The sequence below is a fragment of the Ranitomeya variabilis genome, chromosome 2, assembly GCF_051348905.1.
Source record: "Ranitomeya variabilis isolate aRanVar5 chromosome 2, aRanVar5.hap1, whole genome shotgun sequence".
Lineage (NCBI taxonomy): Eukaryota > Metazoa > Chordata > Amphibia > Anura > Dendrobatidae > Ranitomeya > Ranitomeya variabilis.
In genome coordinates this window covers 1,018,875,019-1,018,889,851 of record NC_135233.1, presented here as the reverse complement: position 1 = coordinate 1,018,889,851, position 14,833 = coordinate 1,018,875,019, and the positions used below count along the sequence as shown (strand labels likewise).

Here is a 14,833-nt window from a genome sequence, read left to right as displayed (position 1 = left end):
CGAAGATGGTGTGGATAAAATCAGTGGTGTTTTTGCAAACTTAAACAAAATTTGGCCATCTATTTAAATGAGTGAAGGGACCCATTGATTAAGGCCATGATCACACATTCAGTGTTTGGTCAGTATGTGATATTAGCGTGTGTAAGCCAAAACCAGGAGTGGAACAATCAGAGGAAAAGTGAATCATAGAATAGAATCATAGAATTGTAGAGTTGGAAGGGACCTCCTGGGTCATCTGGTCCAACCCTCTGCTCAAAGCAGGATTCACTAAATCATCCTAGACAGGTGTCTGTCCAGCCTATGTTTGAAGACTTCCATTGAAGGAGAACTCACCACCTCTCGTGGCAGCCTGTTCCACTCATTGATCACCCTAACTGTCAAAAAGTTTTTTCTAAAATCTAATCTGTGTCTCCTCCCATTCAGTTTCATCCCATTGCTTCTAGTCTTTCCTTGTGCAAACGAGAATAAAGATCATCCTTCTACAATGTGACAGCCCGAGAGATATTTGTAGACAGCTAATAAGTCTCCTCTCAGTCTTCATTTTTGCAAATTAAACATTCCCAAATGCCGTAACCATTCCTCATAGGACATGGTTTGCAGACCGGTCACCATTCTGGTCGCTCTTCTCTGAACTTGCTCCAGTTTGTTGATGTCTTTTTTAAAATGTGATGCCCAAAACTGGACACAGTATTCCAGATGAGGTCTGACCAAAGAGGAGTAGAGGGCAATCATGACTTCACGTGATCTAGACTTTATGCTTCTGTTAATATATCCCAGAATTGTATTTGCCTTTTTTGCTGCTGCATCATACTGTTGACTCATGTTCAGTTTATGATCTATTAGTATACACAAGTCTTTTTCACATGTGCTGTTGCTTAGCTCTATTCCTCCCATTCTGTATATGCTTTTTTCATTTCTATTGCCCAGATGTAGTACTTTGCATTTTCCTTGTTAAAAACCATTCTGTTAGTTGCAGCCCACTGCTCCAGTTTATTTATATCTTTTTGAATACTCTCTCTCTCTTCTATAATATTAGCTATCACTCCTAGCTTTGCGTCATCAGCAAATTTAATCAGTGTACCCTCAATTCCTTCATCTAAATCATTGATAAAGATGTTGAACAATACAGGGCCCAGGACAGAACCCTGTGGTACCCCACTTGAGACATTCTTCCAACTGGATGTGCAGCCATTTATGACCACTCTTTGGGTCTGATCACTAAGCCAGTTATGAATCCACCTAACAGTTGCCTTGTCCATTCCATACTTAGTCATTTTTTCAATAAGGATGGTGTGAGATACTTTGTCAAATGCTTTGCTGAAGTCAAGATATACAATATCTACAGCATTTCCCTGATCCACCCAGTCAGTGATTCTGTCATTGAAGGAAATTAAATTAGTCTGACATTACTTATTAGTTGCAAGCTCATGCTGACTCTGGTTAATCACTTCATTCTTATCCAGGTACTTACATACATGTTGCTTAATAATTTTTTCAAAGATCTTTCCTGGTATAGAAGTCAGACTCACCGGCCTATAGTTCCCTGGGTCCACCTTCTTCCCCTTTTTGAAGATAGGAACAACATTTGCTTTTCTCCAGTCTTCTGGGACTTCTCTGGTTCTCCAAGAATTTTCAAAGATTATGGAGAGTGGTTCAAAAAATTCTTCTGCTATCTCCTTCAGTACTCTGGAGTGTAATTCATCTGTATCTGGAGACTTAAATTCATTTATGTTAGCTAACTATTTCCTCACTATGTTTCTGTTTATAGATATCCTGGATTCTTCTATTCCTTTTATAGGACAGTGAAAATCAGTTGAAGTTACATTTCCTTTCTGAGAGAAAACATTGTAATAGACAGTGTAATAGAAACATGTCACCACTTCTGCATTTTTCACCCACTCCTGATTTTGGCTTACAAATGCTAAGGTAAAAAAAACTCACCAAATACTCATGTGTATGTAACCTAAAGAAGAAGTCCAGGTAAAAAAAAATGTCCTATATCATCCTAATTATGTTTGAGATGTAATGTTAATGTATTAAAATACTTACCGATCACCGTCTTCCCGGTTTCCACCGCTGCTAGGGTTCCCTTCTTCGTTATACGACCTGAAAATAGACTAACCAGCTCCCACAGGGGCTTATGTATGGAGTGGAAATCACTTTCACAATGTAAGTCTAAAGAGCCAAGTTCTAAGGAGGTAACGTTGCCTCGCACAGCAATCCCTATGTGAAGAGGAGTAATCATATTACCCAGCAGAGAACCAGAGAAGAACTTAAGACAGGGAAAGACTGCAATTAGTGAGGATTTTAATACATTTCCTTTACATTTCACGCATAATTAGAATTATTTAAGCTACATTCACACCTTTAGTGTTTGGTCAGTATTTTACAGGATGCAGAACCAGTGAATGTTCCTCCCACCTGCCTTTATTTTTAGTTGGTTATCACTGACTAGATTTTGGTATTGTGGTGTGGGATCCCTTTGTTATGTTTGTCTTGTCATGAGGAGGTCAAGCATGGCCTTGGTTAATTGGGGTTTGGGCACATGGTGTGGATAGTTTCCCAAGTTGGAGCGGTGTGACTGGGGAGTGCTTTTGAATTTGTACTGCCCAGTGTGTTTTATGATTGACCATCCAGGATCTCTTAAGGAAAAGGGTGGTTTAAGTGTTGTTTAGTGTTGAGCGATACCGTCCGATACTTGAAAGTATCGGTATCAGAAAGTATCGGCCGATACCGGCAAAGTATCGGATCTAATCCGATACCGATACCCGATACCAATACAAGTCAATGGGACTCAAGTATCGGACGGTATCCCTGATGGTTCCCAGGGTCTGAAGGAGAGGAAACGCTCCTTCAGGCCCTGGATTCCATATTAATGTGTAAAAGAAAGAATTAAAATAAAAAAATATTGATATACTCACCTCTCCGACGCAGCCTGCACCTTACCGAGGAAACCGGCAGCCTTCTTTGCTTAAAATGCGCGCGTTTACTGCCTTCCGTGACGTCACGGCTTGTGATTGGTCGCGTGCCGCCCATGTGGCCGCGACGCGACCAATCACAGCAAGCCGTGACGTAATTTTCAGGTCCTGAATGCCTAATTCTAGGCATTCAGGATTTGAAAATTACGTTACGGCTTGTGATTGGTTGCGTGCCGCCCATGTGACCGCGACGCGACCAATCACAGCAAGCCGTGACGTAATTTCAGGTCCTGAATGCCTAATTCTGCATTCAGGACCTGAAAATTACGTCACGGCTTTGGCTTACAAATGCTGATCTAAACTACTAACCAAATACTGAACATGACCTTACAATTGCTATCCACTCTATTAGAGAATGACTGTAGTGAGCTGATCTACAAAAAAATATTTACAGAAATGAACTTCCATATAACAAAGATTGCTGAAAATCTTGTACGTTGTGCTCGGGATTTTTCAGGAAGCCTTTGGGGAGCTCCCAGTGTATACAGTAGGGTAAATCTAATCTGTCCATGTAAAATACCGCATGTGGCTCCCAGCACGTTGTTCTACTTAAGACCATACAGTGTGTTTAATCCTGCAGTTTAAGTGCAGCGAGGCAAGTTTAATATCATCTGCTTTTAGCTGTAAGGTCACTGCTTCAGGCTTGAAGGTAGCGAATGCCTAGGGGAATTCTATGGACTCAACTTAGGTTTGCAATCTCAGTAAATTATTCATGGTTCAGAATCGGGACAGAGAAGGCTGCAGTGTTAGCAGCTGATAGAGAGGGACGTCACCAGTCAGCCCTGAACAAACACCCACCTCTTCATTTTCTCCATATACACATGGATGGTTCTTAACTAAGCATTTCAAGATTTTTATACTAGGACAGAGAAAAGCCCCATGTTCGCAGGTGTGAATTCATCAGGATTTTCTGCCATAGGAATTTTACTGCCTTTTTTAATTTATTACTGTAGCCATCTGAAAAGATTTCATTTCACCTTTAGATTTGAAGCAAACACAAAATATTACTAAACCATATATTTAACCCTAAAGACCTCCATGCACATACATACGCTCCCTCTAAATCATCAAATGTCACATTTCTTGCTCCATACATAGAAATGAAAGGCTGTAAAAGAGAATCCAGCACTCGTTATTGTGCAAAGATTTGTTTACCCATTCATCAAAATATCAATCCCTCTGATGAAGGTCTTAGGATTAGACTGAATCGTTACAAATACTCGATTGCAATTCCAATAAAACTATGTTTTCTTCTTTGCACAGTCACGAGTCCCGTATTCTCTTTAACTTTATATATATCCACCATTACAGAGTGACATATATTATATATTATATTATATTTGTTCTTACAAATGAGGCGGCCCAATAGCAAAATTTACAATGGGGCCCATTTCTGGTGCTGAGTCACAAAACAACATATTTGTTCACATTGGGCAGGAGTACTTGGTTCTTGTTTGCTTGTTTGGCAGGATATCCTTTCAAAAATCCCTGAATTAGTTCTATCTTCCTTTATTTTATTTTTTTTAGCAATTTAGGACCCATGGGAAGGGACATTTTGCAAAGACTCTCACCCTCTTTTGAAGGAAGTGATGCACCTAGCCTGGTCTGGACCTCACTTTCTCCATGGAGCCAATTGTAGTCCAATGCTCTGGTGCATATATGACTACAAGGCTTCTTATTTTGATGGTAGCAGGTCCCAGAGGTCCTTTAAGCTCTCCGGAGATATGTAATTCTTACTTTCATGGTAGCAGGTCCTAGAGGTCCTTTAAGCTCTCCTGCGATATGTACTTCTTCTTTTCATGGTATGTCTTAGAGGTCTCTTAAGTTCTCCTGAGATACATACTTCTTTGTCATGATCTCTGCAGGCAGAGATCATAGCAAGCCTATAGAGGGACAAGCTCTCGGAAGATGGAACTATACTGACCATGAACTAAGCCTGCCGCGCAACTAGAAATAGCCAGGTAGCATTTCCTATTTATCGCTAGATGCCCAGCTCTGGCCTAAGACCTAAATAGCTAGCAGAGGGAAATATAAGACCTGGCTCACCTCTAGAGAAATATTCCAAAGAAGAAAGTAGCCCCCCACATATAACGACGGCGAGCCCAGACGAAACAACAAACGCAGCAGGAAAATAGTCTTAGCAAATTTGAGGTCCACTTACTAGACAGCAGAAGACAGATAGTATACTTTCATGGTCAGCAGAAAAACACTAACAAAACACCATCCAGAGATTACCTTAAACTCTGGCATTAACTCATAACGCCAGAGTAGCAATCCCTGATCAACGAGAGCTTTCCAGACACAGTAACAAAACTTCAGCTGTGAACTGGAACAAATAGGCAAAACGAAACATGGACAAAAGTCCAACTTATCTAGTCGTTGTCTAGAAGCAGGAACAAGCACTGAGAGGCATCAGATAACATTGTTGACCGGCAAGAAACCACCAGAGAAATGAGCTTAAATAGCGACACCCACTACTGATGGAACCAGGTGAAACAGGAAAGAGGATGACAAGTCCAATACCACAAGCGGCCACCGGGGGAGCCCAGAATCCAAATTCACAACAGTACCCCCCCCTCAAGGAGGGGGCACCGAACCCTCACCAGATCCACCAGGGCGACCAGGATGAGCCCTATGGAAGGCACGAACAAGATCAGAAGCATGAACATCAGATGCATTGACCCAAGAATTATCCTCCTGGCCGTAACCCTTCCAGTTGACCAGATACTGGAGTCTCCGTCTGGAAACACGAGAGTCCAAAATTTTCTCCACAACGTACTCCAACTCACCCTCAACCAACACCGGAGCAGGAGGCTCAACTGAAGGTACAACAGGTACCTCATACCTGCGCAATAACGACCGATGAAAAACGTTATGAATGGAAAAGGACGCAGGGAGGTCCAAACGGAAAGAAACAGGATTAAGAATCTCCAATATTCTATAAGGGCCGATGAACCGAGGTTTAAACTTAGGAGAAGAGACCCTCATAGGGACAAAACGAGAAGACAACCACACCAAATCTCCAACACAAAGCCGAGAACCAACACGACGATGACGGTTGGCAAAACGCTGAGTCTTCTCCTGGGACAACTTCAAATTGTCCATAACCTGCCCCCAGATGTGATGCAATCTCTCCACCACCGCATCCACTCCAGGACAATCCGAGGATTCCACCTGACCGGAGGAAAATCGAGGGTGAAACCCCGAATTACAGAAGAACGGGGACACCAAGGTGGAAGAGCTGGCCCGATTATTGAGGGCGAACTCTGCCAATGGCAAAAAAGCAACCCAATCATCCTGGTCAGCAGAGACAAAACACCTCAGATATGTCTCCAGGGTCTGATTAGTCCGCTCGGTCTGGCCATTAGTCTGAGGGTGAAAAGCAGATGAAAAAGACAAATCTATGCCCATCCTAGCACAGAATGCCCGCCAAAATCTTGACACAAATTGGGTACCTCTGTCAGAAACAATATTCTCAGGAATACCGTGCAATCGGACAACATTCTGAAAAAACAGAGGAACCAACTCAGAAGAAGAAGGCAACTTGGGCAGAGGAACCAAATGGACCATTTTAGAGAAACGGTCACAGACCACCCAGATGACAGACATCTTCTGGGAAACAGGCAGATCTGAAATAAAATCCATCGAGATGTGTGTCCAAGGCCTCTTAGGAATAGGCAAGGGCAACAGCAGTCCGCTAGCCCGAGAACTACAAGACTTGGCCCGAGCACAAACGTCACATGACTGCACAAAGACTCGCACATCTCGTGACAGGGAAGGCCACCAGAAGGATCTTGCCACCAAATCCCTGGTACCAAAAATTCCGGGATGACCTGCCAATGCAGAAGAATGTACCTCAGAGATGACTCTGCTGGTCCAATCATCCGGAACAAACAGTCTATCAGGCGGACAACGATCCGGTCTATCCGCCTGAAACTCTTGCAAGGACCGCCGCAGATCAGGAGAAACGGCCGACAAAATTACTCCTTCCCTAAGGATACCTGTGGGTTCAGAATTACCAGGAGAGTCCGGGTCAAAACTCCTAGAAAGGGCATCTGCCTTAACATTCTTAGAACCCGGTAGGTATGACACCACAAAATTAAAGCGAGAAAAAAATAAAGACCAGCGCGCCTGTCTAGGATTCAGGCGTCTGGCAGTCTCAAGATAAATCAAATTTTTGTGGTCAGTCAATACCACCACCTGATGCCTAGCCCCCTCGAGCCAATGGCGCCACTCCTCAAACGCCCACTTCATGGCCAAAAGCTCCCGATTCCCAACATCATAATTCCGCTCTGCGGGCGAAAATTTGCGAGAAAAGAAGGCACAAGGCCTAATGACGGAGCAGTCGGAACCTTTCTGCGACAACACTGCCCCAGCTCCGATCTCCGAAGCGTCAACCTCAACCTGAAAAGGCAGATTCACATCAGGCTGACGCAACACAGGGGCAGAGGCAAAACGGCGCTTAAGCTCCTGAAAGGCCTCTACAGCATGAGGGGACCAATTAGCAACATCAGCGCCTTGTCTGGTCAAATCAGTCAGTGGTTTAACGACATCCGAAAAACCAGCAATAAATCGGCGGTAAAAGTTGGCAAAGCCCAAAAATCTCTGAAGACCCTTAAGAGAGGAGGGCTGAGTCCAGTCACAAATAGCTTGCACCTTGACGGGATCCATCTCAATGGAAGAGGGAGAAAAAATATACCCCAAAAAGGAAATTTTCTGGACCCCAAAAACGCACTTAGACCCCTTCACACATAAAGAATTAGACCGCAGAACCTGAAAAACTCTCCTGACCTGCTGGACATGAGAGTCCCAGTCATCAGAAAAAATCAGAATATCATCCAGATATATTATCATAAATTTATCCAGAAAATCGCGGAAAATATCATGCATAAAAGACTGGAAAACTGAAGGGGCATTAGAAAGACCAAAAGGCATGACCAAATACTCAAAGTGGCCCTCGGGCGTATTAAATGCGGTCTTCCACTCATCCCCCTGCCTGATCCGCACCAAATTATACGCCCCACGAAGATCAATTTTAGAGAACCACTTAGCACCCTCTATACGAGCAAACAAATCAGTAAGCAATGGCAATGGGTATTGATACTTAACAGTGATCTTATTCAGAAGCCGATAATCAATACATGGTCTCAAAGAGCCGTCTTTTTTTGAGACAAAGAAAAACCCAGCTCCCAAGGGAGAAGAAGATGGACGAATATGTCCCTTTTCCAAAGACTCCTTTATATATTCCCGCATAGCAGCATGTTCCGGCACAGACAGATTAAACAAACGACCCTTTGGATATTTACAACCCGGTATCAAATCTATGGCACAATCGCACTCACGGTGCGGAGGTAACGACCCAAGCTTGGGTTCGTCAAAGACGTCTTGATAATCAGAGAGGAACTCAGGGACTTCAGAGGGAATGGACGACGAAATAGAAACCAAAGGTAAGTCCCCATGAATACCCTTACATCCCCAGCTCAACACAGACATTGCTCTCCAGTCCAAGACTGGGTTGTGAGACTGCAACCATGGCAATCCCAGTACCAAATCGTCATGTAAATTATACAGCACCAGGAAACGAATAATCTCCTGGTGATCCGGATTGATACGCATGGTTACTTGTGTCCAGTATTGTGGTTTATTATTAGCCAATGGGGTGGAGTCAATCCCCTTCAGAGGAATAAGAGTCTCCAAAGGCTCTAAATCAAAACCACAACGATTGGCAAAGGACCAATCCATAAGACTCAGAGCGGCGCCAGAGTCAACATAGGCGTCCGTGGCAATGGATGACAAAGAGCAAATCAGGGTTACAGACAAAATAAACTTAGACTGAATGGTGCCAATGGAAACAGACTTATCAAGCTTCTTTGTACGCCTAGAGCATGCTGATATAACATGAGTAGAATCCCCACAATAGAAACACAATCCATTCTTCCGTCTAAAATTCTGTCGCTCGCTCCTGGACAGAATTCTATCACACTGCATACTTTCTGGCGTCTTTTCCATAGACACCGCCAGATGGTGCACAGGTTTGCGCTCCCGCAGACGCCTATCAATCTGAATAGCCATTGTCATGGACTCATTCAGACCTGCAGGCACAGGGAACCCCACCATAACATCCTTAACGGCATCAGAGAGACCTTCTCTGAAAGTTGCCGCCAAGGCGCACTCATTCCACTGAGTAAGCACAGACCATTTACGGAATTTTTGGCAGAAAACTTCAGCTTCGTCTTGCCCCTGAGATAGTGCCATCAAAGTTTTTTCTGCCTGAAGTTCCAAATGAGGTTCCTCATAAAGCAAGCCCAAGGCCAGAAAAAACGCATCCACATCGCGTAACGCAGGATCCCCTGCTGGCAATGAGAAGGCCCAATCTTGAGGGTCACCCCTGAGCAAGGAAATCACAATCCTAACCTGCTGAGCAGGGTCTCCAGCTGAACGAGACTTCAGGGACAAATAAAGCTTACAATTATTTCGGAAATTCTGGAAGCTAGCTCTATTCCCTGTGAAGAACTCCGGCAAAGGAATTCTCGGGTCAGATACCGGAGCATGTACCACAAAATCTTGTAAATTTTGTACTTTCGTGATGAGATTATTCAAACCCGCAGTTACACTCTGGAGATCCATTATTGTCAGGTGCACACAGAGCCATACAGAGATTAGGAGGAGAGAGAGAAAAAAGACTGCAGCAAGGCAGACTGGAGGGAAAAAAAAAAAAAAAAATTTCCAGCAGACTTCTTATAACTCTCCTTTCTCAACCTGGGTCTTTAACACTTTATGGGCCGGTCAAACTGTCATGATCTCTGCAGGCAGAGATCATAGCAAGCCTATAGAGGGACAAGCTCTCGGAAGATGGAACTATACTGACCATGAACTAAGCCTGCCGCGCAACTAGAAATAGCCAGGTAGCATTTCCTATTTATCGCTAGATGCCCAGCTCTGGCCTAAGACCTAAATAGCTAGCAGAGGGAAATATAAGACCTGGCTCACCTCTAGAGAAATATTCCAAAGAAGAAAGTAGCCCCCCACATATAACGACGGCGAGCCCAGACGAAACAACAAACGCAGCAGGAAAATAGTCTTAGCAAATTTGAGGTCCACTTACTAGACAGCAGAAGACAGATAGTATACTTTCATGGTCAGCAGAAAAACACTAACAAAACACCATCCAGAGATTACCTTAAACTCTGGCATTAACTCATAACGCCAGAGTAGCAATCCCTGATCAACGAGAGCTTTCCAGACACAGTAACAAAACTTCAGCTGTGAACTGGAACAAATAGGCAAAACGAAACATGGACAAAAGTCCAACTTATCTAGTCGTTGTCTAGAAGCAGGAACAAGCACTGAGAGGCATCAGATAACATTGTTGACCGGCAAGAAACCACCAGAGAAATGAGCTTAAATAGCGACACCCACTACTGATGGAACCAGGTGAAACAGGAAAGAGGATGACAAGTCCAATACCACAAGCGGCCACCGGGGGAGCCCAGAATCCAAATTCACAACACTTCTTATTTTCATGGTAGCAGGTCCCAGAGCTCCTTTAAGCTCTCCTGAGATACGTACTTCATACTTTTATGGTAGCAGGTCCTAGAGGTCCTTTAAGCTCTCCTGAGATATGTACTTCTTTTATTTTCATGGTATGTCTTAGACATCCCTTAAGTTCTCCTGAGATACGTACTTCTTATTTTCATGGTAGCAGGTCCCAGAGGTCTTTTAAGCTCTCCTGAGATATGTAATTCTTGCTTTCATGGTAGCAGGTCCTAGAGGTCCTTTAAGCTCTCCTACGATATGTACTTCTTCTTTTCATCGTATGTCTTAGAGCTCCTTTAAGCTCTCCTGAGATACGTACTTCATACTTTTATGGTAGCAGGTCCTAGAGGTCCTTTAAGCTCTCCTGAGATATGTACTTCTTTTATTTTCATGGTATGTCTTAGACATCCCTTAAGTTCTCCTGAGATACGTACTTCTTATTTTCATGGTAGCAGGTCCCAGAGGTCTTTTAAGCTCTCCTGCGATATGTACTTCTTCTTTTCATGGTATGTCTTAAGAGTTCCTTTAAGCTCTCCTGAGATACCTACTTCATATTTTCATCGTAGCAGGTCCCAGAGGTCCTTTAAGCTCTCCTAAGATATGTACTTCTTTTATTTTCATGGTATGTCCTAGACATCCCTTAAGCTCTCCTGAGATACGTACTTCTTTTTCTCATGGTAGAAGGTCCTATAGGTCCTGTAAGCTCTCCAGGGATATGTATAATAGTGCTTAATTGTGCTTCTCATTTTATAAAAATTCTGCAGCATCTTTTCTTACAATTGTGCACAGTGCTGTTCCTCTGTTATTCCCCCTTGAAATGTTTTAATAAAATGCCAACTAGGTGTTAACACTTGTGAGTGTGTGCCTTACACAGTCTTATACTGTCCAATCTGTGCAGACAATGAAGAGCCAGACCCCTGGGACAAGGTAATGTTAACACCCTGTTCAATTTATTGAAAATATTTTGAAGGGATAGCAAGGAAACAATATTACAGCGTTATGAAAAAATCTGTTTTCGGAATCATTATTTCCTTTTGAATTCCAGTATTAACTAAAACGCATACGGTATGATGTCAGATGTGGAGGCAGGTTCTCTTTACAATCTTTCCTCTCCTATGTTCCTTTGTTAGAACAAGAGAAAATGAAGGGCTGTTGGGAAAACCAGTAGGGTCCATTGAGAAACACCTAATGCCTATGTACAGTTTGGATTTTTTATGAGAAACAGTGTTTACTAGAGGATAAATTACAATTGTTATATGCCCCTAAAAAGTTAGTCTATTTTTGTTCACCATCTGTTATCTATTTTTTTAAATCTAGACACATTACAGTATAGTCAATAGTCTTTTTTCTTGTCTGCTATTTTTGCCGATCGATGGTCTGCAAAGAAAAAAAAAGACATGCCCTGTTTTGGTCCGCCCATTATAATGGATCAGTCGAAAAAATAGACAGAGCTCAGAGCTGTCAATACTGAACCTGTGTAAGTCTAAGGGACTGGTTACAGTTGCACCCCCAAATCTTTCACCCTATACAAAAAGCTAAGATGCGCTTATGATTCATTATTTTATTGCGCATGGATGGTGCAATTTGCCTTTTTTAAAGAATTTTTTATTAAAGAGGTGATCCGAAGTCCAAATGAATTTTCATCCTAAATCCCTATCTATTTAATGCCATAATCCTAATAATGTTCTAATATACTTCCCTACTGTTCCTTAACTACACTACCTAACTGATTTTCTTTTTCCACTTCCTTTTTGATGACGCTGCATTTGAAAATCCCAGTGCATGCTGGGTTACTCAAACATAGCGTCATCAGGAGGCAGAGGCTATGGTCACTGTCACATCCCTTGCCCCTTCCCTGAAACAAAGAGTCGTCAGTGACGCTTCTTTTAGGGGTTGAGCTAGTGCCTGCATGGTGTGCAGAATGATAGCATGCACTTTGTTGCCAGGTCAAATCAGCAGCAACAAGCCGACAATATAGCGCATTGTCAGCATACGTATTGTGCACAGAAGAGCGCCACCCCCACAAGTGATGTTACTGGTTTCAACTAGGCCCAACGGGTATTCTGACAACGCGCTTTGTTGCCGACTTCATTTTGATGAAATATTTTTTGATGTAATAAAGATTACTCTGAACATTTTACCAGAAGCTGGAATATTTTTTCTTTTTTTTGTAATCCCATATCTGCAGGTTAATAGTGTTTTTTTGTGCTGACAGGTTCTCTTTAAAGCATGAACTATAAAATGCTCAGGTAAATGTCATCCAAACAGGGAAGTTCATAAGTCCAATAAATTCTAAAATATACATTTTCCTCACATGATAAGACCGATCTGCGCTCCATAGTTGAACTCCAGCTCTGAAGCACGGACGGCTCCATTCACTGCACATTTTAATCTCTGGTAATGGATATGAGAATACAGCTACGTTTAAAGTCAAATAAATCAATTGTTCCAAGTGCTTTTCCAGACAGGTATCAATTACACCCTCTATCTCAGCTAACTTTAGGCTTCATTTTATCCAATTATTTACTGATTTTAGTGCATTTTCACGACAAAGATTTTGCTCTGGCTACAATGCAGAGAGCATTTCATAATAATGTGCCAGGGACTAATTGTTTAAATGGTGTGCTAATATATCAGAATTAGATTTCTTAGGTCATCTTGAACATACAAGTGCCAATAATGGGACAATCAGATGTCATAGAAGCAAACCCCAGGGGCCTTGTACTTGACGTACCTGAAATAATGGCCTAAATTTTGACATGTTCATTTTCAGCACCTATTTCCTTTACAGAAGTGAGGCAAAAAGAGCAGTTTTGGTAAGAAAAACCTTACAGCTTATGGGGGTGATTTCACAAAATGGTGTAAATGTATCGACAATATCTAATGAAAAACTGCCTTTGTTGTACACGGCAGAACATTAGTTGTTTAAATGGGTGTTTTCAAGTTTGGAAGTTTTCCCCTATTTATAGGATATAGAATAACATTCCGATTTCTTGGTGTCTGACCACTGGGACCCTCATGATTTTGAGAACTGCAGAGCCCAATGTGAATAGAACGGTGGTCAATCATGCACTCTACCCATCCATTCATTCTTAACGAGAGAACCCAGTGTTGGCCATGTGCTTTGCTGATAGCATTCCACGACGGTGGATACAGATTTCTACATTTTCATGATGACTCAGGAGCAATCTAATAACTATATGCAAATAGTTTATATCAATAATTAGTTCAGATATTTGTGTCATGAGCTTTTATGCAGTCATTCAGTTTTGGCAAAACACAACTGCTTCTGTGAACCTAACCCTCCGTATACTGTCTAGTTGCCTATCGTATACTGTCTAGTTGCCATAGGGGAATATTCACAAGATAAAGGTCGGAAGTGTGTTTTTGTGGCCTCCATCTGGTAAGTGCCTGCATTGTATTTGTTTAATGAAGGCTGCAATTTCCGAAGAAGAAGGACACTGCAAAGAAACGAAGGGCATGCTGAATAGGTTTCTTTACAGTGAGTGCCTGTTGTGGACGGATGCCTCAAATATTATTACAGATTATGCACGCTGTTGAGCGAATAAATCCTGAATAAATGCACAAACCCAATCTGGACTGAGCCTACCAGAGGCCAGGATGCTTTTCATATAATATAGATTAAAGAAAGTTTTATGGAGTAGTTGTCAACATTTTTGCCTTTTGCTCCCATGCTATGGGATGAAAGGGTCTACTGCCAGTCTCCGACCACATAGCTCCACAAAAATAGGTTGGGCACCTGGGAAGAGTTGGCATTGGAGAGATGAAGGGCGAGTGAACACTACTCCTTTTGATGTTATAGATCATTGTAAGCTGTTGGTAAGAAGAGCCAACACCTATGACTACCACATAAGTCATCCAAGGATTTATCATTTATCATTAAAGGGGCTGTCCATCTCTGGGGACTTTTTTTCTTAAAGCATGTATTTTTTGCTATAACAAAAATTATATTTTGCTATTGGGTTTCATTAACAATTTTTCACTGTTTGGCTTTTACACCTTCAAATTTGATGTGGTCTGCAGTCATAAATCTGCTGAGAGGAGCTCAGAAAAAGGCAGATAAAAGTTAGAAATTCTTCCATTGTCGGAATGATTTAACAGATAGATTTTCTGTTAACTCATTCAGTAGCCAGGAATACAATACAAAGGCTATAAATGAAATTTAATAACAAAAATTATTTTTAGCCAAAAATACATACATGTAAGTAAGAAAAAAAAGTCTCCAAAAGTGGACGACCCCTTTAACCTTTCTACATTTCTAGATGAGAAACACTGCAGAGAGTAAATGTCCATGTATC

The 14,833-nt window shown here is 42.1% G+C and overlaps 1 protein-coding gene across 4 annotated transcripts in view; it reads right to left on the bottom strand.

The window, feature by feature from the left end:
• LOC143808546 (ephrin type-A receptor 3-like) overlaps positions 1-14,833 on the bottom strand; it is a 401,286-nt gene that overhangs the window by 284,745 nt on the left and 101,708 nt on the right. The gene's annotated exons all lie outside the window — the stretch shown is intronic.